Here is a 19,791-nt window from a genome sequence, read left to right as displayed (position 1 = left end):
CATTTCAAACATTGTTAAGACCACTCTTAGTGAAAATCTTAAACATTTTAAACAGACTGGTATGGCCAATACCATCCCTACAGTGAAGCATGCTGGTGGCAGCATCATGCTGTGGGGTTGTTTTTTGGCAGCAGGAACTGGGAGACTAGTCAGGGAAAGATGAATGCAGCAACATACAGAGACATCCTTGAAGAAAACCTGCTCCAGAGTGCTCTGGACCAGGGTGAAGGTTCACCCAACAGTACAATGGCCCTAACCACACAACTAAGATAATAAAGGACTGGCTTCAGGACAACTCTGTGAATGTTCTTGAGTGGCCTAGCCAGAGCCCAGACTTGAACCCAACTGAACATCTCTGGAGAGATCTGAAAATGGCTGTACCCCGGCGCGCCCCATCCAACCTGATGGAGCTTGAGAGGTTCTACAAAGAAGAATGGGAGAAACTGCCCAAAAATATGTGTGCCAAGCTTGTAGCATCATACTCAAAAAGATTTGAGGCTGTAATTGCTGCCCAAGGTGCTTCAACCAAGTATTGAGCAAAGGCTATGAATACTTATGTACATGTGATTTTTGGTTTTTTTATTTTTAATAAAGTTGCAAAAACTCCAAACAAAGATTTTTTCACTTTGTCATAATGGGGTATTGTGTGTAGGAGTTTGAGGGGAATTTTTTTTTTTTTGATCCAATTTGGAATAAGGCTGTAACATAACATAAAATGTGGAAAAAGTGAAGCGCTGTGTGTGTGTGTATATATATATAAATATATGTCATTTCACTTTTATTGGGGATTAATTAGTCCAGAGGCCTATAAGAGCTTGTCAAGGAAAAAACGTGTGTATGGGTGCATGCATGTATATGTATATTAGGAACCAAGCATTAAACCATTAAGCTGCAATAAAACTGAGACACAATTGTCTTGGAGAAAAGAAAAACCATGTTCAGTTAGCACAGGCTGTATCAAAAGCCATAGAACCAGAGGACATTAAAATCATAATTCTCACCTTGCATAATCTCTCATGATTCAACTGTATATGTAAACAGATATGCATTGGTGTGTTGTAAGGTGTTCTGCCATTATCTGATGATATGTTTGCAGAAAGTGTGTTACATCTCTAGAGAGACAATTGCCTCCTGGCCTCTTTTTGGTGGAGAATGGAAAAAGATACACATATACACAGACCCGCGCACGCATGCACACACACACACACACGCACGCAGCATTAGTTTAGCTGCAGATGCAGTTACTGCATCAACACTTCTAACGTGACTGCCATGTGGCCTCTGCAAGTCCAACCCTCATCAACATGTGTTTCATGTATCTGGATCTCTTTTTATCTCATTCTTATTTTTTATGTCATTCTTTCTCTTTCTCTCTTATCCCTATAGGCTCTATTTGCTTTCTGCTAGCAAACAAGAGGTTAAAAAGACTATAAGAACCATCTCATGTACAGACAGTGGAGGGGGGGGTTGAGGTGTGAGTGTGTATGCATTCGTGTCTGTATTTGCCAGTGCCTTTGCCTTGCAGAGCTTGAAATGAGTTCAGAGGCAGTCTGGAGGTGAGACTGATCTCTTCCTTCCTTCTTTCTTCCTCTCTCCTTCTCCCTCTTTCTCTCTTGTTCATTGCCCTGGTTTTAGGAGTGTGATGCGATGGATTTGGGAGCGGAAAAGTACACAAGCGGATGTATGGGCTTCTGCTGCCCCTCCTCTCCACCCGAGAAGCCGATCCATGTCCTCACCATTCCTGTGAGAGTGTGCATGAAGGGGAGAGAAAGGAGGGGAGCCAGTGCTTGTGTGTGTGTGTGTGTTTGTGTGTGTGTGTGTGTGTGTGTTTGTGTGCATATGCGCATGTGTGCATGTCCCAGCACCCATTCTGAGGGGAGGAGGGAGCTTTAACTGGCCGTTGGATGTCACAGAAGCAGGAGTGTGTGAGAGAGCGCAGACAGAACAGCCGGGGGTCCTGACGGAAGAGGGAAAGACTGTGCGGAACGACAAGACAAGGGGCTGGCACGTGGACCTTTCAGCCAGCGCTTGCAAGGCATTGGACAATAGGAGCAGGCTGCACTACAACTCTCTGCCTGGAGCCCAGAAGCTGGTGTTGCCTGAGTCTTGACTTTGCGTTTTCTGAACGTTACGGCGGAGAGCCACTGTGCTGGGGGTCTCGTGGGCATTGCCAGTGTGCTGGAGGTGCTGGGTGTTACCTGTGCAGTGCGTCTAAGGTTTGGGTGAGGGAGGGAGCAGCAGGGGAGCATGGCTATACAGCTGATGCCTGAATCCGCCATCTGCCTCCTTATGGTAAGTGAAGTGTTCGATCCCCTCCAAGACAGGAACACACACACACACACACACACCTATAGCAGTGACTGCCACACCCTAGGGACAAAGTCTTCATTGGTCTCTCTGGCTAGATTGCTCTATTGTATTTGATTATTGTTATCTAACACTCCCACCCTCCCTCTCTACACTCTCCCTCACTCTCTCTCTCTCTACCCCTACACACAGCACTTTGACCACGTGTACCTCTGCAGTAGGACAGCAGAACTAATGCAGCATAGAGATCGTCTCTATACTTAACATTATAATAATAATCTGCAATGCTTGAGAAATGCAGACTGTGGAATGTGGATTTTAAATTGCAGGTCACCTTACCAAATTGTGGACTATTAAATAAAGTTTGTTTTATTATGCAGACTGTGTGTGTGTGTGTGTGTGTGTGTGTACACTGACTATTTCCCTTTGTTTGTTTTATCATTTTTATTTTCATTGCAAAATCTGATGTGTGTGTAGTCTTAAATAGCGTCTCATATGGAAGGTAAACACATACTTTCAGAGTTAGACTGATTTGACTGAAACACTAATCAATATCTTAACATTGTTTAACTGCAAAAGTGTATAAATGGTTTTGATAACCACTGAAAAGATATGGAATGATGAAATGTATGTAGGGCCATTCTAATGTACTACTGACCAATCATTCTCTGCCTCAGGAAGTGTCCTTAATCTCTTATCCAACTCTCTGAGAAAAGGAGAGCGATAGAGAGAAACAGACAAAGAAATATGTAAATGTGCAAAGTAAATGTGTGTATCTTGCTTATGGTCAAAGAAAGAAATCTAATAATTCTGTACTAGACAAATATGTGACAGATTTACTTAGAGAAGTAAAATAGTTTGAGGAGTTCAGAGTTTTAATAGTGTTGCAGAAGAACAACAAAAACATTGCCTGAATTTCAGAATCCCAGAAAACAGGCACAGAAAATTTGAGAGCAGACTGCTAAATTCAACTAAACAATCCAAAAGAGCAGGGGGAGCAGTGCCAGTACCAGACAGCGATGGCGCAGGTCGGGACACTCTCTATGATGCTGTTGCAGACCAGATCAGGATGACGGACATGCTGTCCTTCTTCAGTCTCCTCAGGAAGCAGAGCTTTCTTCACTAAGGAAAATGTGCTCAGGGACCATGAGAGATTGTTTGTGATTTTAAGAGAGTGTATGTTCTCACTCTTCACTGTATGTATTAGGGTGTGAGGCATTTGCATCCTTCTGTAGTCCACAGTCATCTCTTTTGTCTTTTTGACAACCAGAGAAAGGCATGTCTGGAGAGACTGTGACAAAGGCTTTGACTTCTTTAATTATTTCTGTATTGTTTTTCATGGTATAAATAAAATGTAAAAAGGCAAATCTAAAGCAAACATATGAATCTAATTAATCTAATTAAGGCTAAAGTGAAAAGAAAGCAAGCCCACAATCGTTTATTCTATTCTATTCTATTCTATTCTGTGTGATGACAATGGAATTGTCAACAAAACCAAAACTGTGATGTCATAATATCACTGACCATTGTCATAATAGCTATTCTTATAATCTGCTTGACAAAGGTAAAATTGGTCAGTCTGTTGACAGAAATGGGAGGTTGCAGCAGCAAAATGCAGTTCTGCTGCTCTCACAGAAGATCTTCGAAGAAGAAGAAAACGAAGATTTTGTTGGACAGGAACACACAAAAAGCAATGAGTATATTGCAACAAGAACTACCTGACAGAGTAGATACGAAGGAAATTAGAAAACGACACTGTGTTAAAATTGGAAAATTTGAGGAGGAATGTAGTGGGAAGCAGTTGGAGGAGAAGCAGAAGGAGACAAAAAATGAACAGAGTGAAAGATGGCACCTGAAGAGTGAAAGAGAGGATCTAGAGAGTGAAAGACAACACATGAAGGGTGAAAGAGAGAATCTTGAGAGTGAAAGACAACACCTGAAGAGTGAAAGAGAGGATCTAGAGCGTGAAAGACAACACCTGAAGAGTGAAAGAGAGGCTCTAGAGAGAGAAAGACAACACCTGAAGGGTGAAAGAGAGAATCTTGAGAGTGAAAGACAACACCTGAAGAGTGAAAGAGAGGATCTAGAGTGTGAAAGACAACACCTGAAGAGTGAAAGAGAGGCTCTAGAGAGAGAAAGACAACACCTGAAGAGTGAAAGAGAGACTCTAGAGAGTGAAAGACAACACCTGAAGAGTGAAAGAGAGGCTCTACAGAGTGAAAAACAAAACCCAAAGTGTGAAAGAAAGAACCTGAAGACGTTATGGGACAAAGTAGTGGGGAAGAAAACTAAACAGCAGCGCATGGGAAGAGCCATGGCTGGGGAAGCTTTGTACTGCTCAATGGGACCACACACTTCCCAAGGAGGACCAGCTAAAGAAATCGGTAGTATGCAGAAAGGTTTCCCGAGCACATAAAAAGGCTATGATTACCAACTGGCCAAAGAGACAGACGCTGTGCTTGACTACATCAGAACTATGTTTATAACCAGTCAATATGAACTTCTACCAATCCATCCAAAACCTGATAAAGGAGACCTGAATGACGATACTACTGGAACTACAAAATTACTGGGACTACTACTATTTAGCATTCTGAAAAAATAAAAATGAAAAAGTCCTCATGTTCTTTAAAAAAAAATAAATCAATAAAATGTAAAAAGCTCAAAAAGCTTTTTTAAACAATGGCAACTGTGTATTTGACTTACCTCGGAATGGGTGCAGCTGGTTCATGGCGCATGTGTTCGAGCTTTATCCTCTGTATTTGGCATTTCAGTGCATCGAGCAGTTGAAACTATAGCAAGCAAAGGCAAAAGGAGCTGTGCGGTCGATGTTTGTGCAAGTGGTCTTCCACATAGTCCCATGCTGTGCTGGGTTTAGGGTGTGTTTGCAGGGAGAGCCCAGCGCTTACAGGCTAAGAGGATTACAGTGGAGCATTGCAGGGACTGTCAGAATACAGAGCGCGCGCGCGCGTGTGTGTGTGTGTGTGTTTTCTCTACACATTTGGAAGAGAGAAAACAGAGCTGTGATGTAGTTGATAAAATTGCAGGCCTGGCACAGGCTCTGCTCAGAATGGTGAGAGAGCACTGGAGGAGTTTGGGAGTTTATTAATAGCGTTTAGCTCACTACAGAAGGAGTAGATCAGGGCTTTGCTGGGAAGGATGATGATAGGGTTTGATCACACCATTTAGCACAACATTGTCATGTCCATGCTGTGCATGGTTCTAAAGAAAAGGATCTTTGTTATTCAATCCAATAAATTTCAAATTCAAATTTTCTGTTTCTCATGAATGAATGTGGACTATAGGATGGGGGGTGTCAACTGTTTGTGTGTGTGCGCGTGTGATTTAGACGGTTGAGAGAGTTGAGAGATAATTTCATGACAACGAACCAATTAAAATCAAAATTATTCACAATGTGTTGACAAGAGACACACACACAAACACACACACACAAAGAGAGAGAGAGAGAAACAAAAAGAATCACAATCAGGGCTCACCAGATCTCTCAGAGTCTCTCTGACAGGCCCTAATCCACTCCGCCAATTGAAAAACAGAAAGTAGCAGAGAGAATAGCAGTGTGGCAGTATATGAATGTGCCCCCAACAAATATATAATTCACACACACACACACACATCTTTCACACTTACACATCCATACTCACATGTACACATGTATACACCATTGAACTACACACATCTATATTCACATGCACAAACAAACACCCCACACAAATGTTTGGTCTTTGTGCAAATTCACTTGGAGGTAGGCCAACATTCTAGATATAAAATATGTGACAATAAACATAGCCTCAGTACGTTTCATTTCATGCATTTACATCTTGATCCACACAAACACTTTCACACTCCTTTGCCTCACACTCACAAACACAAGAAACACTCAGGTGGCCTTCGGTAGCAGGAGGGATGTCAGTGCACAAAACACTGGCTTGAAATGTTTTTAACCCCCATTTCAATGAAGACCATCATACCTTGCAAGGTATAGCATTCTTTCACTCTCCTGGACAACCTCAGGCTGTTCCTGGAACCAGCAAAGCCAGTGGTTTTGGCCTCTGTCTGAAGCACAAAGGGGGTATGCAGGAGGCGTAGCGGAGCATGTCAGGAGGGTGGGCAGAGCCCTCTCCCAGCAGTGGCAGAGGAGAAAGGGCACATGGAGCACAGTGGCTACGGTTGACACCTGCAGGAGGCGACATGTGGGCAGGGCCAGTATGAGCCCACTTGGACCCATCTGCCACCACAGAAAACTCACCTGCTGTGTGTGTGTGTGTGTGTGTGTGTGTGTGTGTGTGTGCGTGTGTGGGTGTAGATTTGTTGACATTGTTCATGAGTCAGTGAATCATGTTTTTGGTGGATATCATGTTTTCAGCTCACAAATATTATAAATAATAATACAGGTAATAAAACAGGGAAGAAAGTAGATGTTAGCCGGTGCAGCATTTACTTAATTCATTATTTATCTTTTATGTTAGTGTGTAACTCTCATATTGTAGTCTCCTGAAAGACAGACAGAGGCAAATATAGGCAAAGATAGCATTCAACTGTTATTCAGGGATATCCCACCATTGGGAGTGGACGATTAGGGGTGCTGGAGTAGGAAGGTATTTGTAGTACATTCCTGTTGTAGGCCTTCCTATAGTGTTTAACTGATTTCCATAACTGAAATACATTATAATGTTTAAAAGTTTAGAAACGTGAGCATAATACTCCAGAAGATGTAGCGTCCTGGTGTGTGAATGAGTAGTAATCTTTCTGAAAGAATAAGTTTGATTTAATTCTCGTTTTCATTTCCTTGTGGATTGTATTATTTTATTTGAAACATTTGACTCAAAATAAAGAAATAGTGCAAAAATGTGAAAAGGCACTACAGGATGCATCTTGAATAAACGAAAACCTCGACCAGATGTTGTAAACTTAGAACAGTAATTATGTTCTAAGAATGTTGATAAAAAAGAACAGGAATTTACAATATATACATTTGCCTGCATAGTATCCCAAGTGTTCCATCGACTGCACTCTTCTGGATGAGGATCTCGGATGTTGTTCCTGGGATCTGCTGGAGCCACTCTCCCAGTTTGATGGTCATCGTCCCTAAACCCCTGGTGCTCTGATTGCTACCAGAGCCAGTGTTTCCTCTTCTTTTAGCGTCTCATGTTCCTTGTTGCTGATGTTGCTATCTCTTGCGATTGCTACATCCGTCACTATGACTCTTTTCTGCTGTTTATCCATCACTATTATGTCTGGTGGTTTAGCTATTACCATCTTTTAAACAATTTTCTGGTATACAATGTCTTATCAAAGATAACCCATCCACACTCTAAGAGCATCCACACCATCACCAATCAAATTCTTCGTCTGAGCAGCTGTCACTACTACACAGACATACACAGAGACAGAGCGAGAGAGAAGAAGGATGAAAGTGAACACAGCAACAAATGAAAAGAACCAAACACCATCAATTCTTACCTACCTCAACCCTCTCAGTTTACAGAACAAGCAAATGTGAGAACTGTGACTCACCATTCCCCCCACCACCTGGAGCTCAGGATACTTCTGTTTAATGTAGTTAATCATGCTGATCTGAAACACTGAGTTTCCCTGAGATGAGTCCTAAAACAATAGACACAGCCTTCAGAAAAAATTCACTATGTCCAATCACAGTCCTGTGTTACACAGCCTCATAGCAAAAATAGTTTGTCATTTGATTCAGGCACCATACTCAGGATGGAGACTAATCCCACTCCCTTTAGGACCTTAAGACCTACCAGCACCACCACGTCCACTCCTGCCTGCACGAGCAGGACCAGCCGGTATTTGTCATCCTCACGGGTACCGATGGCAGCGCCACACAGCAGCTGTTTGCGGGAGTCTTTAGAGGCCAGAGGGTAGTCTCTGTTCTTCTTCAGATCAGTGCGAGCAATTATAGCCACCAGCTCATCACTGTCGTTCACAATGGGCAGTTTACCTGCAATCAACAAGCGTCCCCACGACCGACCCGTTACTCAGAGAAGAAGTGGAGAAGTGAAATTAACCTTTCAAAGTCCTTTAGAAGCAGTTTCACTTCTCAAGCTGAAAAGATGAAGAATCAGACCTTTTTTTTGCTGTACTGCAGAATGTCATTGGCCTCTTTGAGTGAAACACCTGCTGGTGCAACCACTAAATCTTCCCTCTTTGTCATTGCCGGGCAAATATCACAATAAATCACAAAAAGATGTGAGTTTAAAGAATGTGATTTTACGCGCACACACACACACACACATACACATATATATATACACATTTTTTATTTTTATATATATATATATATATTGCCCTCTTTCACACACTGACACAGAAATATCACAATTTCATGATAGTTCTATTCCACCTATATTTTTAAGCATTGTATGTCATATGTGATTCATTTGTGTTTTTAAAAACCTTTTGTATATTGTATGTACAATCAAAGATGAATCAGAAACCTCCTCCAACAGCCGGTCATAGTCCTTCTCTGAGAGGAAGTCAATGTCTCGTAACGTCACGATTCCCACAAGCTTGCTGCCCATCTTGCCGGTTTCGGTGACAGGGATTCCAGAGAAGCCGTGTCGCACCTTGGCCTCAAACACATCTCCGACCGTGTGCTATGGACTCATCACCACCGGATCCGCGATGAAGCCCTGCTCGAATTTCTGCCATGACACCATATATTGCTCTGCTGATGAGAGGCCTCAGGGAAGCTTGTGTGTAAATCTGCGTGTTCAACGTGTTGTTCATTATATTCCTATTAAGACAATTCACTGAAATTTTGACACCTTAACTTTCCGGACTTCATTTGCTTGGAACTCTGGGGTGCAATTGTGATGGATGATCCCAATACCGCCCATGAGCTGTAATACAAAATCACAGAAAGCTAAATGGAAAAGCAACAGGACTTCATGGTTTTGAGTGTGTGGGGGATACTCACAGCCATAGCGATGGCCATGGAGGATTCAGTCACAGTATCCATGGGAGAGGAAATAAGCGGCGTCTTCAGGGTTATCTTCCGGGTCAGAGCAGAGGTCAGATCCTGAATGACAGACGCAAATGGTAACAGAAAGGAACCAATCTTCTACAGAACAATTATCTTTGTTTATGTTCATGCTTGTATTTTCATACAGACTATGCATTGCACAAAGATAAGAACAGTTTGGGGTGTTACTTTGGACAGCTTTCACATATGCACACATCTCTGTCCCATTATTAATTTGACTTCAAGTGACTTGAATGTGCTCATTCAAAGCACAAATATTGCTGTTTTTATAAGCAGGGCATCAGTTTAACCTCCCTGTGGTAAGACAGACAAAAACATCCTACGTTCTCTCCCACATTCCAGCACACACACACACACAAAATGTAACACCAAATTTAAATAACACAATATATACTATCCCATATCCATTACACATGGGAATTTTGGTTCGCTCCTCCCTCACACTGTCATACACACACACACACACACACCCCTCAGCCTCTCTGCCTGTGACAACACACCCTATGCACCTGGGATGCCAACACCACCTATTTTGCACATCTTATTTGTACTCCTTCATCCCTCTCTTACACTATGCCACACTCCACCCTCTGTTGTAGTCGTGTTCGCACTACATGGCAACTGACTCAGCTCCTCCATCTCACTGAAGGTAGAGGAGACCGCCAGCTCCCTAATTAATTAGGAAGATCCCGCCCCCTTCACTAAATCATTACTAGATGTGCTGTATTTACTGAAACACACACACTGGTAAGCCCTTATGGGGCATGTCAGGAAACCTGCTGAGCTGTTTTGGTGCATTTTGCAAAAGAACTCACCACTTCATCTGAGGTAAAGTCAATGAAGCCAGGCAGGATCAGAAAATCACTGAATCAAAGACCACAGAACAAACAAACAAAGAAAAACAAGCCAAATAAAAAAATATATACCAATTAGTTCACTGAGACATACATGCTACACTCTCACATTCTCATATCAGTTAGTGCATCATATACCAAATGACCGTGGGGAGTTCCACACACCCATGCTGATAGAACGAGGAGACATGACTGATGATTGCTCCCATAGCCACCTGCGACTAGCAGAAGCTCGGACACTTTGTGTGCATACATGTGAGGTCAATTTCAACTTCAAACTTCATGTCCCAGTAGCATGAATTGAACATACCTGCTTGATTTGCAGAGTTGAGCGCATATTCTGGAGTATGGAATAAGTTAATCTACCTAAGAGTATGTTGTCCAATGATGTCGTGTTAATGTTCTTAAGCTGGCGTCATGTCACAGCCTATCCATTAAAGTGGCATTAATGTCCCACCACTGCTTGAGAGGACACGGGAGACAGAGAGGCAGCCAAAGGAAGCCTAACTGTAAACAAAATAGAGCAGCGTATGCGAACATCCGTGTGTGAGAGAGAGAGCATCCCAGCAGTACGACAATCATAAGGCCACAGTTGAGAGTGTCCTCTAGTGTGGGATCTAGTGCAGATAAAGCCTCCATTACAGAGATTAAAGATGGCGGCCTAGTGGGCAGAAATAGACAGAGACCTCTTCTCAGCTAGATAGTGCCTAGGGATACATCTTCACATCTTTGATAACATCATCAAAGAAAGCTCTTTGCACTGCCCTACTTGAAAAGCAGAACAAGAGAGGTCATGATCTCCAATTCTGTCTATAGAAATCTATAGAGGCATTACTCATTATGTCATGACCCTGTTATCTATTAGAAACCCACAATTTATCTGAATTAATTATTCATAAATAAATTGTCAGCTTCATGTTCATTCAGATTTCAGTGGAGATCAGCAGGGGTCTATTACTGTGTATTATTATTCATAACACTGTGCCTGCAAACTGTGTGAACAGACACACACAGGTTATTTTCCAGTCCCTGAGTGCTTTTGTGGCACTGCTTGACAGTTGGTGGAGTGTTCCCTAAAAGAGCCTCTGAGCATGATGGATTCGGTAGTAGGAGTTTAGTGAGCAGAGAGGACGAAGACTTACGAGTGCAGGCCATGAACACCCCCCTCCACCTGAGCAGACATGGTCCTCTTCTCAAACTTCAGATCTCCAGGGTACATCATAGAGCTACACTCAACATAGAAAACGACATTACACACAAGCATTCACTCACACACAGCTTCCTCTCTTCCATTTTCTGCTGAAATTCCAAAGAACCCTTGATGCTATAAAAGATAAGAAAGACCATAAATAGAAATGTGTTTGTAGACAAAATATATCCTAGCATTTGTTCTGATGTTTTTCAGTGTACATGAAAAGGGAAATAGAATCATCTTAACTCACATCTTGTTTTTTCGGTAGATGAGTACTGCTGTTGAGCCTTCTTACACTGACAATGGTTTTATTTAAGCCCTATTTAGTAATTACACAACACTGAAAACATCACAGTAAAACAGCAGTATGACCAGCACTTAAGAGTAAATACCTGAGTGCTTTTCACTTGGCTTAGAAGATTTTAAAGCATGCATTAATGCTACATAAGACCATATTGGGGTATTTGAGAAAATCAACAGCGAAGCTAAAGGTCCAGAGATTATAAAGGTTACCATGAAAGTGATGCACATAATATGGGTTTTCCAAGAAACTAGTAAACCCAGCTGACATTTGCTAGACAGCAAACATTGGAGGTGTCTAGTGGACAGGAAATATCTACAATAAACCTTTTATATTTGTTTATCAGGGAGTGTGTATTCTCACAACAGTTCTGAGGAAAATTGCAAATAAATGAAAATCCAGGAAGTTGCCAACAAATTTGATTCTTTTCACTAAACAATGGTTTCTCAATTGCATGCATCTGCGTGCACAAGGAAAACAACTCCTAAATAGAAATAGCATTATCACATTAAATGATTGAAGGTATATGATCACAGGAAACAAAAGAAAGTCTGATTACCTTTAAACTAGGTTTGAATCCTTCAAGCAGACAACCTCAGAGCAATGGAAAACTGAGCCAAAAGCAAAAACTTTGGCCAAGTGGGAAAAGGCCATCCATAATTACAATTTTTTTCCATTACACTAGCATAATGTTCTTAGTGGTTGCAGCCTATTCTGGTAACACCCTCATAGTTTTAGCAGGACAAACATTATAGAAGTATGGATAGACTTGCTTGGTGAATGTTTGTCTGAAAGTGTGCACGTATCTGTTGTTGAGAGGATCAAAGAAGGAGATCAGACCACTGTCCCAGTCCAGGAGCACTCTGATCTGCTGGAGAGTCTGCTTCATGGCAAGAGGCATCAGCCTCTCGTCTGACACTCCTATCCCATATTTACCCTTGTACTAACCCACTTGCCACAAGCCATGCTTTATGAGGTCCTCACAGACTCACAGAAAAAAAAGTGATACAGCCTATTAAAGAACGTCACATTTAAGTTACACGCTTTTTTTCTGTACTCGCACTTCCTCCAAATGTCTCATAGAATCAAATCATTTTCAACTTGCCATGAAGTGGATACAAATCAACAGAACGGCATAAAGAGAAACCACAACAACAAATGAATAAACAAAACAAGACTTTCCATGTTCAAATTGACATCTTTATTAGTTGGTAGTTGTTTAGTTGTTTTTATTTTTTGCTTTCTGCGGAATATGTAAGCACCTGTTTCCACTGAAATATAAACCACTAAACAGAACTAAAGTGCTAAAAGACATATGTGGAAAAGGAAAACATTACACAATCAAAAACAACCATATTTTGTGCATCTTAATAATTAATTAAATTTCAGTTCTAATTCAATGATTACATCCAACACATTCAATGATTACATCCAACCAAGACATACAGGTTTTGCCTGTTAGAACACAGGGGAATCTTTTTAGCAATATATATTGCTGACTGAACTGACTGGCATCTATTTAGTGCAAATATCATGGTCATTCCATAGAAAACTACAATAAACACAAGCTGCAGTACAAGATCTCATCATGCATCTTACTGAGATGTAATCTGATCTCCATGTACTGTTCAGAGGAACTCAAAGTCTTTGTCCAGCTCTTTGAAATTAAAATATTAAGTCACAAATAATGATTCCTATGAACATTAAACATATGTAACAAATGTGTCTTTTATTTGAATATATAGTGTTCTAGAGTTAAGGCACTCTCAGTAGAAGTATTCTCTCATAATGAATGAGACTACTGTTTGCGAAGGCAGGAAAGCCTCTCTCAGTGAGCTTGAAGGTGAATATGTGGACATGTGTATGACATAGAAGCCCATGCTCTGTGTCAGGCCTGTATTGCTATGACCCTCTGTGGAGGCTCTACTTCACAATGAAGGGGATTAGCGCTTTTGCCCAGTACCCACTGGAGAAGGTCCTCTCCAAGAGCAGCTCCCTTCTCTGGGCTCCACACCCACACATACACACACACACACACACACACACACACGCACAGGGCCCACATCACACATGCACATATACACCAGTGACCCAGCAGAGTCCCTGATTGAAAGCCCACAAAGCCCAGAAGAAGCTTATAGGAGCAAAAGCTTCTAAGTAAGCAGGAAGAAGCTGCTGAATAGGACAAACACCACCTCTGCTCAGCATATCTGATTGGGGGAAATTTGTGTGAGTTCCTCAGAAGCAACATTTAAAAAAAATAACAGGCACATTGAAAGGAGAAACAGTAATTTCCATAAACTGTAAGAAACAGGTAAACTGGGGTTGGCAAGAGAAGAGGTTAAGAAAGGTCTGCTTGTGTGTGCACATGTGTGCATGCATACCAGCTTGTTCAATATTATTTTTCATTTTTATCACATACTGAAAGTTGCCTAGGTGCTCTGCTACATCAGTCACCATTCCAGAGGCCTTGATCCTGAAAGAACATGCAGGAATGGATGTTGGCAGATTCCATGTGCTGAATGTACACATAGAATTAACAGATACAGAATATATCCTCCTACAAGAGAGGTTTATTGGTAGCTACAAATACATAAAACAGTTTAGTCAAAGTGCTTCCAAAAAAGATCTTATAGCAACTTTAATGATAAAGCATACCAGACTTCACAAGTATTTTTGTTGCATAATTATCTCTGACTCACCCACTAGAGGGCACAACATCCCTATTTAGTCATTTAGTGGTAGTGAATGGCCTGGGCCAATTAAAATTAGACTAACCTTAGCCTTCTATGTTTTATTAAGTTATCCTCTCTTCATTATGTTACACCTACATGATTCAATTATTTCTCCAATTCCCACAATGCCTTAGACTCAACCGTCACACTAATCCTTTAAGGTAGAAGTTCTCCTATTGATTAGTTGTCAGCCTTAGTCAGCTTTATGATTGTATAAGAGACATTAAATTTAAATTATTCAATTGTTTAGTTATTGCAATTAATTTGTTTAAAAAATGTTACAATGGTGTAATAGTCAGCAAATATATCTATGTGTAAGGATATAGGCATGCAAATTGTGATACAAGGTTACTTATTTATGCATTTTTGATGATGATTATACTACTGCAGCGCTTTGTGATGCTAATTAGACTACTGAAGTGCTGTGTGATGCCAGCTAGACTACTGCAGTTCTGTATGATACCAGTTAGACTACTGCAGAACTGTGTGATGCTGATTAGGCTAATACAGTGCTGTGCGATGTTGATTAGACTGCTGCAGTGTTGTTCTTTATGGGCTTCCTGTCTGTAGGTTAAAGAAGCTGCAGAACATTCAGAAAATGGCTGCTGGAGTTCTTACACACACCAGCTTAAGGGAACATATAACTACTACACTCAAACATTTACACTGGGTTCCTGTTCGTGGCTGTGTGCAGTACAAAATCCTTCTCTTGGTTTTTGCCCTCATGGTCTGACCTGTCCATCCCTTTCTGGTGTTCCTCATATGTCTTTTCCTTCACTCTGTCTCCATCCCTCTGACACTCATCTGCCCTTTAATTGGTTACTATAGTATGCACTTGCATCAATATTATGTCTATTTTTTTTAACCAATTTTACTCCCTCCTGTTATCTTATTTATATATTTGAATCTTCTTTATATTTTATTTGACCTTTTTTATATTGTATGAACTTGTAAAGTGCCATTGGGTAACAAGAAATGCCCGTAATTTCTTAATTAGAATAAAATTCTTCTTCTTCTTCTTCTTCTTCTTCTTCTTCTTCTTCTTCTTCTTCTTCTTCTTATTATTATTATTATTATTATTATTATTATTATTATTATTATTATCAAACATTGTATTGATCATCCTTTCAAAGGTTGCTGGTGTTACTTTTGGGCTATTATTATCAAATTTAGAATGGTGTGTTTTGCCTGGAATTAGTTTCTTTTGTATTGAGCAACCTAATGGAAAAAGTTATTCTTGAGCAGATAATCTACTATTTTTCACTTAATGAATCATTGATTTCAAGCATGCCTATAAAGCAGATCATTCTACGTGCACAGCACTGACAAAAATGATCGACAAGATATTTTTACAAGAAAATAATGGTCGGAATCGTATTATTTGACTTTACTGTGGCATTTGTTATTAACAAAACAAAGTATATATGGGTTTAGTCTATGGTAAAACAGCAGTTTCTCCTCCCCTAGATGCTTTCATTGTGGTGTTTCCCAGGGGAGCTGTCAGGAAAGAGCTGTCTAAGCTCTGGTTAGCTGAGAATGAATCTGCAAGCCTCACACTGCCCTGTCAGTAAGGAGAGCGAGCATGCCTCTCTCATGGCTCAGAGCTCAGGAGAGGCTGGCCTGCGGTCTAATGGGCGTCTTTAGGAATATCTGTGATAGTAAACACAATATAAATTATGCGAGAGCTCAACATAGTCACACTGCCAGGCAGGTTAGTTAAACCAAAACCCAAAACAGATGCAGCGTGCAGATCTGTATTGTCTTGGTCACCACAGTATGGAACAAGTTACCAACTATGATCATGGGAGTACACAGTTTTGTTGGTGGAGCCCAGGAAGAGCAGCTGCTACCTCAGCTAATGGGGATGCAAATAAAGACACGAAAAACAAAGAAATTTCAGTAGTTATAGGAAGTAAAGCTGTTCTGTAGAATTCAGAATTACAACTCAGACTGCATATTTTTGCAGGACACAGTTATATTGCTTTGCTGACAAATATGAAAGGATGATATAAAAGTTGTTGTTTTGGAGCAGAACAGCATCTAGTCTGGTAGGCTACTACTTCAACTACTCACTTCTTCAAGAGGTATCCACAGTACTTCAGGTACAAACCGTTCTATTCTATCCTCTACAGATTTCTGTGAGTTTATGTTTGCATAATATGAATTTCTGTTTACATTCATCAACTTTTTTATGAAATATACTGTATAGTGAATTTCTTGAAGTCTACACCATAATGAAGTTTATGAAAAAACAATGTTTATGAAAAAAAGCATTTAAATGCTCCTCAATCAAAGAGTATTAATTTTGTAAAATGGTGGGTAGTTAAAATAGTATTATTTTCTGCTTTCTACTAATTTTACTTCACTTGTTGTGAAGGAAAAAAAAACTACTAAGCAACCACATGTAACTTATGATGTGTTCTAATCTGAAATTGTTTAGTGGATGAAACACTGCAGTTGCTGTTGTTGTTAGTGCTAACTGCTTTATAGTACAGAAATAATAAATGCTGAATCTCCTGATTGTCTTATTATGGCTTTATGTTATACAAATTTTCTGCCTTCCTCTATTTTAGGGAAAACAATGGCGCTGTCAAAGCTCAACCAAGCTACTAAGAGTTTCACCAAAGCACAGGATTACAGAAATGACATCATGCTGCTGATGCAGCCCTATGCTAACTGGGAGCAGTATCTATTGCCGGCACCCGTCTCCATCGATTTACTGGCTCAGCTGGTACGCATTTCTGCTGCAGATGACTTCTCCATCAATAAAAATCCACCAAAAGACGGGTTCAAATTCATCAGATACCCCAATTCTTTTAGGGCCTGCCTCTTTCAAGTATGTAATGGTTGCTGGCAAGCCTTTAATGTTGCTCACAAGAACATGGACCAAATTCGTATGTACACCGGACAGGTTCCAGAGTACATCAAAAACTCAGTTGGGCTCATAATACAGGAGGATGATGGTCTTGTCCAAGCCTTCTTACCAGCTGAGCTTCAGAACATTGCGCACATATCATCAGAATGCTTAAACCTGGCCATCATGACTGAGAAACAATTCTCAGATATCATCAAGCTGATGCAAGAACTGGTGGAGGCTTTGGTGAATGCAAGACAGAGTCATGATGAGGAGATGGAAGAAATCAAGAAAAACATTGAGATAGCAAAGATTAAACGGGCTGAAGCTAAGGAGGCAAGCGACAGGGCCGAGGCTGCTTTCAATCTGGCTAATGAAAGATTAGCTGAGGACAGAAGGGCCTACCAGCAAGCAATGAAAGATTTGCCAAGTGGATGGGGCCTTTTTGGCCTGAAGCTAATATCAAGTATGTCAGAGCAAGCAATATCAATAGCCTGTGCGTTTGCAACAGAATTTCTTCCAGGACAAATTATCCAAACCTATCTCCAAGCGGACACTATTACACCAAAAGCCATAACACATGTGATCAAAAACTGAAAAGGCACTCCTGAAAGCCACAGAAACATGGCCACTGGAATGAAGAGTAACGTGGATGAAATGTTGGCAACAAGTAACATATTTTCTAAATCTATAACATTTCTACTAGTGGTTGAGAAAATGGAAGAACTTTGCAAAGGTAAGGAAATAAATTGGCCTGAGGTGTATGATCAGGAGAAGCAAACGGTAAAGTCTGATTACTTGGTGGGACTATTTCAGCAAGTCAGCAGAGATATACAGCAAGAAGCTGAATGCCCGATTAAATCCGAGGCACTAGGCATCTGTGACAAGGGTATCTCCACTTTAACAGAGCTAGGTAAATATGCTCCAGAGGGGAAATGTGATGATGCCAAAACAGAGGAGCTTATTAAAGCCATTGACGAACTGAATGTAAGGGCCATGGCCTTTTATTCCAAAAGCAAGTCTTTTACAAATCAGCCATCTTTCTTGACAGCACCCCCCAAGTCAAGTCAACAGCAAATCTATGACTCAGCAAATACAGATGTGGTCCAGATGCACTTAAGACAATCTCATCTACGTCTACAAATGGCTGAAACCCAGCTAAAAATTGCAAATGAACGGAACGAGAAGACTATGGACAACTTGGATCAGAAGAAAAAAGCTCTTGCTGAAATTGTGAGTGAGCTGAAACATTATAATCTCAAGGAGATCGACTTCAACAAGAGAATTGTGGTGCTAGCGAAAGGCCTGGAAATCATGGGGCAGGTGAAAGAACAGTGGGAGAAACTGGTGCACTTCTTTCAGATCATTTCAAACATTGTTAAGACCACTCTTAGTGAAAATCTTAAACATTTTAAACAGACTGTTGAAATAGCTGTAGAGAACAACTACACCTACAGCATGTTTGTCAAAGACAAAATCTACACTAATGCTCTGAATGCTTCTGCCTACGCCTATTTGGTTAACATGATGTCTACCACTTACACTGAGGTGTCTGTCCAGTACCTGATGAACAATGTCAGTACTCTGGGAAGACTGATGACCATGGATCCAAACTCACCTCAGTTCCTTGCAGAGATTGACAAGTTAGGGAAGGAATGCGAATCTGCCCAAAATGGTATCAACAGCCTTGCAGCAAGAAACAGGAAGGAGTTTTACAACAGATGCGAGGAAAGAATAACTCAAATCAAGACAATCCTTACCGCAGCACTGGCCCCACTGAGTGAAAAGGACAATCTCAATCTGAAGAAGGCAATAGATGCAATGAAGGAACCAATTCAGAAGGTGGAGGAAGACAAACCAGCAACTGAGATGAAGGCTATAACTGAGGATGATGCTGACCAATATGCATAACTTCATAATAGTGCATTTAATAGTGCATTTTCCTATACTTTTCTTTTTTCTGTCATTTTAATGTAGTATGTATACAGTATTACATTTGACAAAAACATGATTAGAAGGTTTGACCTAATTCCTGTCTGTTAATTTATTCTGAATAATCAATTTTGTTCTTTTGATTAAATTACTGCAGCATCATACTGTCTCGTGTTGTTTTTCTTTGTGATTCAAAGAACTTTAAAATCCAAGAGGTAATATGTATGCCAAACAAACAAACAAAAAAACATTTCAGATTGCAGAGTAGCTATTACTAATTATTAGCTATTGCTCATCTCTTTTTCAGTAGAAAAAAGAAATTGGAGTTTAGATTTACTAAAGTGTAATGAGTGAACTAAAGCCATTAGATTTTAGTAAACTCACAATTCTTCACACATTAATTGTGTTGCACATTGAGTGTGAGTGCAGTGTGGTGAACAGAGGAATACAGGCTCAGTAAAGGAAGTAGCAGTTCTTAGCAGCTAGGGTGGTACTGATGGGCCCAACATCTTAGTAAAAACAAAGTCTGACACTTTACACAAAAAAGAAATCACAGACACTATGATTTCATTATTTCAAAACATTAGCTATA

The 19,791-nt window shown here is 40.5% G+C and overlaps 2 long non-coding RNA genes across 3 annotated transcripts in view; one reads left to right on the top strand and one right to left on the bottom strand.

Moving 5' to 3' along the window:
- Window positions 1–19,791, top strand: part of LOC145656170 (uncharacterized) — a 541,800-nt gene that overhangs the window by 106,275 nt on the left and 415,734 nt on the right. For both annotated transcript variants that reach the window (XR_014121865.1, XR_014121864.1), the window contains exon 5: window positions 1,636–2,292. This is a non-coding gene — a long non-coding RNA (uncharacterized LOC145656170). The remainder of the gene's footprint in view (window positions 1–1,635; window positions 2,293–19,791) is intronic.
- Window positions 8,854–9,667, bottom strand: LOC145656172 (uncharacterized). The gene is made up of 3 exons (XR_014121868.1): window positions 9,266–9,667; window positions 9,114–9,188; window positions 8,854–8,990 (listed from the first exon to the last, which is right to left on the bottom strand). It is a non-coding gene; the product is annotated as an uncharacterized LOC145656172 (long non-coding RNA).

The sequence above is a fragment of the Electrophorus electricus genome, unplaced genomic scaffold (assembly GCF_041902795.1).
Source record: "Electrophorus electricus isolate QZ-2024a unplaced genomic scaffold, ASM4190279v1 Scaffold53, whole genome shotgun sequence".
NCBI lineage: Eukaryota > Metazoa > Chordata > Actinopteri > Gymnotiformes > Gymnotidae > Electrophorus > Electrophorus electricus.
This window is presented reverse-complemented; position numbering and strand designations above follow the sequence as displayed.